The 11,033-nt window shown below is 38.1% G+C and overlaps 1 long non-coding RNA gene across 1 annotated transcript; it reads left to right on the top strand.

Moving 5' to 3' along the window:
- Window positions 1–2,031: 2,031 nt before the first annotated feature.
- LOC131169518 (uncharacterized) lies at window positions 2,032–8,736 on the top strand. The gene is made up of 2 exons (XR_009140456.1): window positions 2,032–2,177; window positions 8,529–8,736. It is a non-coding gene; the product is annotated as an uncharacterized LOC131169518 (long non-coding RNA).
- The last annotated feature ends 2,297 nt before the right edge of the window (window positions 8,737–11,033 follow it).

Genomic DNA, 11,033 nt, shown 5'->3' with positions numbered 1-11,033 from the left:
TATATTGTGCACCACTGAGTCCTAGTACTCGTGATAGCTTTATTCTTTGTCAGAATCTGAGAGACTAGAGGAGCAGCAGATCGAGTCACGAGAATTGAGGATCGTTCTGCTTTGAAGTCTTCGGGTATAATTTATACCCTAACTGTAAATACTTCTTTTGATGTATATATTGCACATAAATGTATGGACATGTAAAAATGGGTCTTGAGCAGCTTGTACACAAATTTGTATGAAGTTTGTAATAAAGTTTAGTTTGTGTTTCTTTTGATATAAATTTGTAAGGTTGTGTATAAATTATTTTGTTTTTAATGAAATATGTATGATATTGATTGACAGTATTTTGAGAACTATTGAACTTGTGAATTTTGAGAAATTGATTGAGTTTGATTGTGAAACCGAAGTAGTGGTTGAGAAAAACTTTTAGAAGTGCTTTTTATAGGTATTTGAAGAACGGTTTTCTCAAAATACAGAGGAAACTCTGTCAAAATTTCTATAGAATTTGCGGAAAACTAAAATGGACCAAAAATATTAACTAGTTTTAATTTTAACTAAATGTTTTAAATGCCTATTAGAAAATGCTCACCACTTATCAAAAATAAGAAAATTGTTTTAAAATCCCTTGTAGGGTACTCAATGAGTTATCGGTAGGTGAAGTTCGGTAGTTCGTTAGGTATTCTACGGGATCATGTTATGCCTTACAGAGGGGTAAGGTGTGACATGTTTTAGTGGTATCAGAGCAAATTTTTAAAGTATGTTTTAACTTATGAATTTGTGTCTTTTCTTGTTAAGTACAACTGCTCAATGTCCATAATTGTTACATACAGTGCATTACATCATAAATATGAACTAACGGAGGGAAATCTCCTTGTGTTACTTGTTCAGGAGATACCCTACTCCAAATTGTTATGGAAGAAGGGGATCGCTCAGTTGAGCAGTCTGTTGAAGCTGAGGCACAAGAGGAAGCCCCAGCTTTACCGAATGTCAGTGGGTCAGTAGCACCAGCCCCGCAAATGCCGTAGTTTCCTACACAGTTTGCACAGCAGATGGTGGTAATGTTTCAACAAATGGCTGGGGGTATGCCTGCTCAAGCTCCACCCCAACCACCTGTGACACAACCACTGCCTCCAGCCAGACAGTATGATAAATTATTGAAGTATGGGGCTGCAGAATTTAAGGGTACAGTGGACCCTTTAGAGGCAGAGCAATGGCTTGAAAGAATGGACAGGGTGTTTAAGAAATTGCACTGCCCAGATGAGTTGAAGTTCAAATATTCTGTGTCGCTACTGCAAGGGGATGCATATGATTGGTGAAAGACCATCCCCCACAGCTTGGCAGAACCACCAGTGCTAACCTGGGATGACTTCATCAGAGAGTTCAGACAGAAATACATCCCAGACGCATATGTTGATCAGAAATTGCAAGAATTTTTGAGTTTGAAACAAGGAAATCGATCAGTGGCAGAGTATGAGAGGGAGTTCTCCCGCCTGAGTCACTATGCGGAGAGTCTCCTTACTACCAGTAAAGCAAGATGCAAGAGATTTGAAACGGGTTTGAAGCCCAGCATAAGGATGCAAGTTGTGGGATTTCGACACAGCAACTTCTCAGAACTTATGTCTCAAGCACTTGAACTGGAGAGAGTTGAAGCAGAAGCAAACCCAGTGAGGGAAAAAGTCGAGAAATTAGAAAAAGACAAGGGGGAAAAATCAGTTGAACAAAGTTCTGGTGCTACCTCTGGAAAGAGAAAGAAGTTTAGTGGACCCAGCAGGGGTCGAGGTGGAAGATTTAGTAGGGGCCGATTCTTCGGACAGAGAGACCCTAGGTCTGGTCAGCAGTCAAGCAGGGGTTCACAGTCTGCCCACCCCTGTGAGACTTGTGGCAAGATTCATGGGGGGGAATGTTATTGGGCCACTGGAGCCTGCTTTAACTGCGGAGGCAAGGGTCATTTAGCAAGAGACTGTACTAGTGCTCCGAGATATGGTCCAGCTCCTACTCGCCGAGGATCTATTGCAGTCCTGCTCCCAAAGGTTCACAGTCAGTTGGCAGAGGAAGAGGCAGAGGTAGAGGCACTGCTTCAGGCAGTCAGGGCACAATTGGTCAGTCAGGACAAGGAAGTGCTTCAACCAGAATCTACGCAATGAGACAGCGTGAAGAGGCTGAGACTTCTGATGTGGTAGCTGGTACATTCTCTATCTCTGGTCAAGATGTATTTGTATTGTTTGATCCGGGTTCAACCCTTTCATATGTTAGTGCTAGCATAGTCAGTTCACTTGCTGTTCCATGTGTGCAAATGGGTTTTGAAGTGCTAGTAACTAGTCCTTTAGGACAAGAGGTCCGGGTCAACAGAATTTATAGAGATTGTCCTTTGGTGATCCAAGGACATGTTTTCCTGTTCGACTTGATTAAAATGCCCTTCAGAGAGTATGATATCATCTTGGGCATGGATTGGTTAGCCAGGCATCACGCCATGATTGATTTGTAGGCGAAAGCGATCACTTTTGGTCTCCCTTTATACGGTGATGTGGTAATACACGGGAGAGGCATTTATCGCCATCAAACATCATTTGGCTGCACTAGCGGAAGGATGATTAGAAAGGGTGTGAAGCATACTTGGCACATGTGATAGACACCCGGTGGGAGTCGGCACTAAGGGACATCCCTACGGTATGTGACTTTCGGATGTGTTTCTGATGAATTGCCGGATTACCTCCGAGAAAGAGAGGTGCGATTTGAGATTGATGTTATGCTCGGTGTGGACCCAATCTCCATAACGCCATATAGAATGGCACTGCGAGAATTGAAAGAGTTGAAAGTGCGATTGCAAGAATTGCTTGACAAGGGCTTTATCTACCTAGTGTGTCACCTTGGGAGCGCGGTGTTGTTCGTAAAGAAGAAGGATGGCACTCTCGGTTATGCATTAATTAAGCGATTGAATAAGGTGACGATAAAGAATAGATATCCATTGCCCGCATTGATGACTTGTTTGATCGGTTGAGGTGCGGTGTGTTCTCCAAAATTGACACGAGATCGAGTTATTATCGGTGAAAGTACAAGAACAAAGTATTCCTAAAGCGCCTTGAGAACCGCTATGGCCATTATGAATTCCTAGTCATGCCATTCGGGTTAACTAATGCTCATTTGCTTTTATGGATCGATGAACACTATCTTGAGACCATACCTCGACCGGTTGTTGTGGTATTTATTGATGATATATTGGTCTATTCGGGGAATGCAGAAGAGCATGATAGACATCTACGAATTGTACTGCAAACTTTGAGGGAGAAACAGCTATATGCTAAATTGTCGAAATGTGAATTTTGGCTGAAGGAAATATCTTTCTTGGGGCATGTAGTATCAGAAGAGGGTATTAAGGTAGATCCAAGCAAGATTGAAGCTGTCCTTAATTGGAGGCCACCCAGAAATGTCACAGAGATTCGTAGTTTTCTAGGTTTAGCTGGATACTACCGTAGATTTGTGAAGGGATTCTCCATGTTGGCATCTCCATTGACCAAGTTACTTAGAAAAGATGTGAAATTTCAGTGGACGGACAAATGCCAGCAAAGTTTTGATGAGTTGAAAAGATGTTTGACAGAGGCTCCAGTCCTGACTTTACCTACTCCGGGTAAAGAGTATACAATTTATATTGATGCTTCTCACAATGGGTTAGGTTGTGTGTTGATGCAAGATCAAAATGTCATTGCCTATGCATCACGCCAGCTAAAACCGCATGAGAGGAATTATCCGACACATGATTTGGAGCTTGCAGCCATTGTGTTTGCTCTTAAGATCTGGAGACATTATTTGTATGGGGAGAAGTGCTACATCTACACAGATCATAAGAGTTTGAAGTATTTGGGCACCCAAAAAGAGCTGAATTTGAGACAGAGGAGATGGTTAGAGTTGATAAAAGACTATGATTGTCTGATAGACTATCAGCCAGGGAAAGCTAATGTTGTGGCTGACGCCTTAAGTATCAAGACTATGGCAAGTCTACGAGTTACTCCTTTGTCTTTGGTACATGAGTTGAGATCATTACATGCCAGTTTAGAGATTAATGATGAGGGGCAGACAGCAGTTGCATGGCATGTATAGCCAGTGTTGATTGATCAGATAAGAATGGCTGCTCAGAATGATCAGAAGTATCAGAAGTTGATGGAAGAAGTCCGACAGGGCAAGAAACCAGAATTCTCAATCAGAGATGATGGTCTATTGCTACCGAGCGAGAATGTGTTCCTAATGATTTTGATTTGAGGCAGATCTTTTTGAAGGAATCACATGAGTCTCCTTTTGCCATGCACCATTGTGGCACAAAAATGTATAGAGGGCTAAAGGAGCATTCTTGGTGGATGGGTATGAAAAGAGATGTGGCGAGTTTGTATCCAAATGCCTAACTTGTCGACAAGTAAAGCGAGCATCAAGTACCATTGGGTTGTTACATCCACTACGATGCAGAATGGAAATGGGAAAGAATAACGATGGATTTAGTAATGGGACTTCCGAGGACACGGAAGAGTCATGATGCGATTTGGGTCATTGTTGTGGACTAACTAAGTCTGCTCATTTTCTACCAGTTCGGATGGACTACAGTTTAGAAAGATTGGCCAAGTTATACATTGATGAGATTGTGAGACTACATGGAGTGCCAGTATCTATCATATCAAACAGAGATCCTAGGTTCACTTCTAGATTCTGGGGTAGTCTTCAGAGAGCCCTAGGAACTAGATTGAACTTCAGTACTGCATTCCACCCACAGACAGATGGCCAGTCTGAGAGAGTAATTCAGATATTGGAGGACATGCTACGGGCTTGTGTGATTGAGTTTGAGGGTAGTTGGGATACACACTTGCCTTTGATTGAGTTTGCTTATAACAACAGCTACCAATCAAGCATTGGGATGCCTCCATATGAAGCTTTGTATGGCAGAAAATGTAGAACCCCGTTGTGTTGAGATGACGTGGGTGAAAGAAAGATGATTGGACCCGAAATTGTTCAACAGACTGAAGAGAAAATCCGGGTGATCAGAGATCGACTTAAAGCTGCATCAGATCGTCAGAAGTCCTACATTGATTTGAAGAGAAGGGATATTGAGTGCAGCGATGGGTGAAAGTTTTCCTCAAGGTTTCTCCTTGGAAGAGGATTATGAGATTCGCGAGAAAGGGAAACTAAGTCCTCGTTTTATCGGGCCATATGAGGTTACGGAAAGAGTGGGTCCTTTGGCATATCGGTTGGCACTACCTCGAGTTGGAGAAGATACATAATGTCTTCCATGTGTCCATGTTGAGGAGGTACCGATCGGACCCATCTCATGTACTACCATAGAAGAAATAGAAGTAAATCGGACCTCACATATGAAGAAGAACCCATAAAGATTACGGCTTATGAGGTGAAGCGACTACGGAATAGCGAATCTGGTTGGTAAAAGTCTTTGTGGAACCATCATTCGGGCCAGAAGCTACTTGGGAGCGAGAGGAGGACATGAGGAGACAACACCCACACTGTTGAGAGATTGATACTGAGTAAAAATTTGAGACGAAATTTATTTAAGGGGGAGAATTGTAACACCCCGTTGCATAGCACAGTAGATTTCATCATTCGTGGCCGGTGTCGGTCCGGACAATTATTGGGATTAGAGCCACACTTAAGACAACTTGAGAAGCCATAAATACAAATAATTAGTAATGTTTAATTAGTTAACTATAAATAAGAAAAAGCAGAACATAAGAGGTTAAGCAGTAGAGTCACGGCGATGAGTGACCTCTCTGGAACGATTGCGAAGTCATTTTAAACTCAAATTTGAACCGTAAAAAGTGATTTGCGGTCCTTAGGACCCTTATGAACACGATGGAAAAGAGAAAATCATGAAAAAGAAGCGTTAAGCCGGTCAAATAATTAGGTCGAGGAGCGGAAGAAATATTGGATTATTTGTAAACGGGATAAACCGCGAGGGCAATTTGGTCAATTGACCAGGAGTGACTCTGACCTAATCACAAATAAAATCAGAGAAAAGAAAATTTCAGAATCGGGAATTAAATTAAAGAACTAATAGATGAATGAAAAAAAAAAGAAAAGAAAAGAAAAAGCTAATTACATTACTTTATGACATCAAAATGATGTCACAATTGATTTTTAATTTTCCTACCATAATTGACCAAGTCAATTAAGTGAAAATACATATGAAACTAATAAATTAAAAGAAAAAAAAAGTCATTTTGGCCTTCTTCCCTTCCATTGCCGTCTCCTTCTCTACCAAGTTCTCTCTCTCAAATTTTCCTCCATGAAAGCTTATTTTTAAGCTTTCTAAACACTAATTCCACCATAAATCCTTTAATTTTCTTGAAGAAAAATTATAAGCAAGTCTTGAAAGGAAGATTAGAAGGAGAAGAATTGAGAGAAAGTGAAAGATTTGAAGATTGAAAATTCAAAGAAAGGTTAGTAAGCTAAACTTGAAATTCTAGTTGAATTAATTGTGTTTATAGTTCAATTAACTTAGAATTATGCTTAAAATGAAAATAAATTAATTGTTGGAGGATTAAAGCAAAACTCATCTAGCTAGGGTTTTGATGTGTGTGCATGAATTTGATGGACTTTAAGGTGTATATGAGCTTGATAGAGTTAAAGAAGCATGTATATAGGCATTGAAATTGTTAATGGTAACAAAGTAGTGAGATTAGGGTTTTGGACTTAGGGTTTTGAGGCAAAATTTAGAGAAATGCATAAATGGCATGTTGGACCTATTTTGAAGTGAAATAATGGTCAATTATGACCAAATAAGTTGTGTGGGAATGGTAGAAAATTAAGCCAAATTCGTAGGTAAATGGTCATGCTGTTGGCAGCATGACCAAACCTACTTTGAAGGACCAAAACTCAAATTTTACAAGCCTAATGGATATGCCACCAATTGGAGATGAAAATAGACATAAAAGAGCACAATTTTCATTAAGGAACCATGGCCAAAAACTGACCAAAACTTGGTGAAACAATTGACCAAAGTGAATTGATAGCAGGCTGCCCCTGCACCAAACTGACGAAAGGAACAATAACTGTTCATTTGGTAATAACTCGAGATAGGTAGATCAAATTGATCTGAAATTTTAACCGTAATTAGATAAGATATAGATCTAAAACTTTCATGAAGGACAACAATCCAAATTATGTCATTAACCTAATCAAATCATTGAGCAAAGTGAAATTTACTGTACTGAGATTTCTAGAATTTCCATTTGAGCAGCAATGTTTGGATGGCTATAACTCCATCTAGAAAACTCGGATTTAGGCGATTCTTGAACCGATGGAAACCTAAGACATAGTAGAACATTTCATATGAAGAAATTTAGACCAAATTATGAACTTAACTTAATCAAATTACTGACCAAAGTTGGACCAAAATCTGCCAGAACCCAAAAATGCAGTATGAGCGATTGCGTGAACAGTAAACTTATTTTGGCCATAACTTGAGCTAAAAAACTCCGATTGAGGTGATCCAAAAATGAGAATACACTTAAGACAATAAGGAACATTTTCTATGAAGGAAGTTTTGTCAAATTCCAACAGTAGACTGACCAATGAAACAGTGCAACTTCGGAGAACCAAAACCAAAAATTGGCAATTTTGCCAAAATGACCTAAGCTTTAAACAAATGACCAAAACCAACAAGTTTGGTGACCAAAATGTGGTATGTGGGTGAAGTTGGAGTTCCCATACCTATTAAGCCTTAGAAAGTCAATAATTTGACTTCAATAGTGCAGTGAATAGTAACCCGAAACACAAAAATTTCGAGAACATCGAATTTAACACGTTAGAGCTAGGTAAATGTGAAGTTAAGTTTATTTTGGATTTATTTTAAGTTTTAGTACTGAAACATTGGAAAATTTCGTGTTTCAGTGGAAAAGAATACCGGGACAGAACCCGAGGAGTCGAGTCAAGGCCAACAGGCGACTCGTTTGAGGTTTGTGCACAACATATACTTTTATAATCATCTTTTGCATAATGTTATGAATAATGTGAAATATTGGATTATAGCATTTTTATGATGTTTGATTTAAATTGTAAAAGTTATTGTGTATATTTGAAATGACAATGTTTAGCAAATTGTTAAGATAAGTTTTGAAACCACAGTGTCATGACCATATATTTGAACACCTCACTAGCACGACTAGTGGGGGTAATTAGTTTCGAATTTTGATTCCTTCTCTGGAGAAGTGTTGAGGTGTGCCAGTAGAAGAGGATGTGAATGGATATCCATATATTTGAGCTAGCTAGCCTTGTGATATGATTTCTCTTTAGCCTCTGGCTATTGAGATTCTATTTGTTTAGAATGGCATGATTTAACTGTGGGTTTTATGAAATGTGTTTTGATACTTTGAAATGAACTTGGTTTACATGTAAAATCTCACAATGCATGATTGTATTTAATTTTCATGTTTAGCTAAATTTTTGAATGAATGTGCTTTAAGTTTTGCATAAAGATTATTTTAGTATATTGTGCACCACTGAGTCCTAGTACTCAGCGATAGCTTTTATTGCTGTCGCAGATACAGAGACTAGAGGAGCAGCAGACTGAGCTACTGAGAATTGAGGATCATTCTTCTTTGAAGTCTTCGGGTATAATTTATACCCTAACTGTAAATACTTCTTTTGATGTATATATTGCACATAAATGTATGGACATGTAAAAATGGGTCTTGAGCAGCTTGTACACAAATTTGTATGAAGTTTGTAATAAAGTTTAGTTTATGTTTCTTTTGATATAAATTTGTAAGGTTGTGTATAAATTATTTTTTTTTTAATGAAATATGTATGATATTGATTGACAGTATTTTGAGAACTATTGAACTTGTGAATTTTGAGAAATTGATTGAGTTTGATTGTGAAACCGAAGTAGTGGTTGAGAAAAACTTTTAGAAGTGCTTTTTATAGGTATTTGAAGAACAGTTTTCTCAAAATACAGAGGAAACTCTATCAAAATTTCTATAGAATTTGCGGAAAACTAAAATGGACCAAAAATATTAACTAGTTTTAATTTTAACTAAATGTTTTAAATGCCTATTAGAAAATGCTCACCACTTATCAAAAATAAGAAAATTGTTTTAAAATCCCTTGTAGGGTACTTAATGAGTTATCGGTAGGTGAAGTTCGGTAGTTCGTTAAGTATTCTATGGGATCATGTTATGCCTTACAGAGGGGTAAGGTGTGACATTTTAGCTTCTGGTCAAAGAAGCAAAATTGTAGCTCTATGTCTTATTGCACTCGGGGCAAAATTTCAGGTCATTATGAATTATATAGACCAAGATATGGTCAATTTACTAAAGCTAGACAGATTGCACCTTTGGTGCAAAATTTGGTCAATTTCTCAATTTTTGTGTGCTAGATTTGTCTAGCTTAAAGTCCTATTTCTCTTGGTGCTATTCCCTTCAATTCATTTCATTAGTCAACCTATAATGTTGACCCTTGATGCACTCTACGTGAGTCAATTCTAATGCTACCAATATGTCACATTTTATAGCCCTTTAGTGTTGGTATATGTTACCAATTTCATTTTCAAGTGTATTGCATTTTATTACAATTTATCAGATTTCGGTGTATTATTTTGATCTAGCAGGACGACCTAGTTCCCTCGATTTTTGGGTTTTGGTCCAAACTACAAACAGCTAGGTCTATGTCTTATTGTACGCAGGGCAAAATTTCAGGTCATTCTGAGTTGTGTAGACCAAGATATGGTCAATTTACCAATGCTGGACAGATTGCACCTTTGGTGGAAAATTTGGTCAATTTTAGGTCACTTTTGGTTCGGCAGTTTTTGTACCCGAAATTTTGCAAGCCATTTGACTTAGTTCTGGCCATTTCTGGGCTTTGGTGTCTTCATAAGAATTGTAGATCTATGTCTAAACTAACCATGGTAAAAAGTTTAGGTCAATTGGACCTGTTTTGAGTGAGTTATGGTCATCCCAAGGACTACTGTTCATATGGTCAAAAATCTGGGTTACAAGGTTGCTATTCCGGATTTGGTCATTTTTAAGGTCAGTTTCTAGCCAGAATTTTGGCAACATTTCTACATGAAAGTTGGCCTATTTGGTGTCTAGTTTCACCCCCCCATTGGCCTCATACCAATTGGATTCACAGTTTGGCACTTATAGCCTAATTTAGGTACTGCCTTCAATACACAACCTGCACAAAGCACATACACTTCCAATTTGATATTCCTTTTCCTCCTCATTACTTTAATATTCAATCAATAACACTTCCATATATATATATATATATATATATATATATATATATATATATATATATATATATATATATTGTATACAATTCCAGCAACAATTTTGGGCAGAATATTTAAGTGCTCAATGCACACAATTCACCATTAAGTTCAACATTCACTTCCACCAAAATTCAACATATCTCAATGTCAATATTACACATACACTTCAACGTAATCATACTTCAATATCACTTACATATACTGCCCACAATTTAATACTAGCATATTTCATTAATAAACTACATATTCACACACAAATTCATGATTTAATAGGCTGCCAAACATGGCAGTTTGCCAAAGCATCAAGACCCATATTCAAACCGTTAATTCAAGCACTAACATGCATATCATTGGATATTAACTTACTATCACTTCCATTTAAGTTAATCAACCTTAATTTCCATCCATTAGAGGTAAGAAAAACTCAACTACAATAAACTCTCATGGCTGTCCAAAATTAAATATATCAATAACTCATCGAATCCTTCAAATTTCTTCACCATCCAACTCATCTCAACCTTAATACAAACTTTAATGAAGCAAGGGATGAAAAACTAGCACTAACCTTTTTTGAGCTTCACCAAAACTTCATCAAATCCTCTTCTTTTTGCTTCCAACATACTGCCCAAGGTGTGTGTGCAAGCTTTAATGAAGGAACTAAGTAGAAATGGTGGCTTGATCATGCACCCATGGAGGTTGCATGTGGGGCATCCATGGTGATTTCCATGGTGAACTTCATTTCTCTTGGCTGGTTATTTCTCAAGGTGGAAGA

Source organism: Hevea brasiliensis, chromosome 10 (assembly GCF_030052815.1).
Source record: "Hevea brasiliensis isolate MT/VB/25A 57/8 chromosome 10, ASM3005281v1, whole genome shotgun sequence".
In the NCBI taxonomy this organism is placed as follows: Eukaryota; Viridiplantae; Streptophyta; class Magnoliopsida; order Malpighiales; family Euphorbiaceae; genus Hevea; species Hevea brasiliensis.
This window is presented reverse-complemented; position numbering and strand designations above follow the sequence as displayed.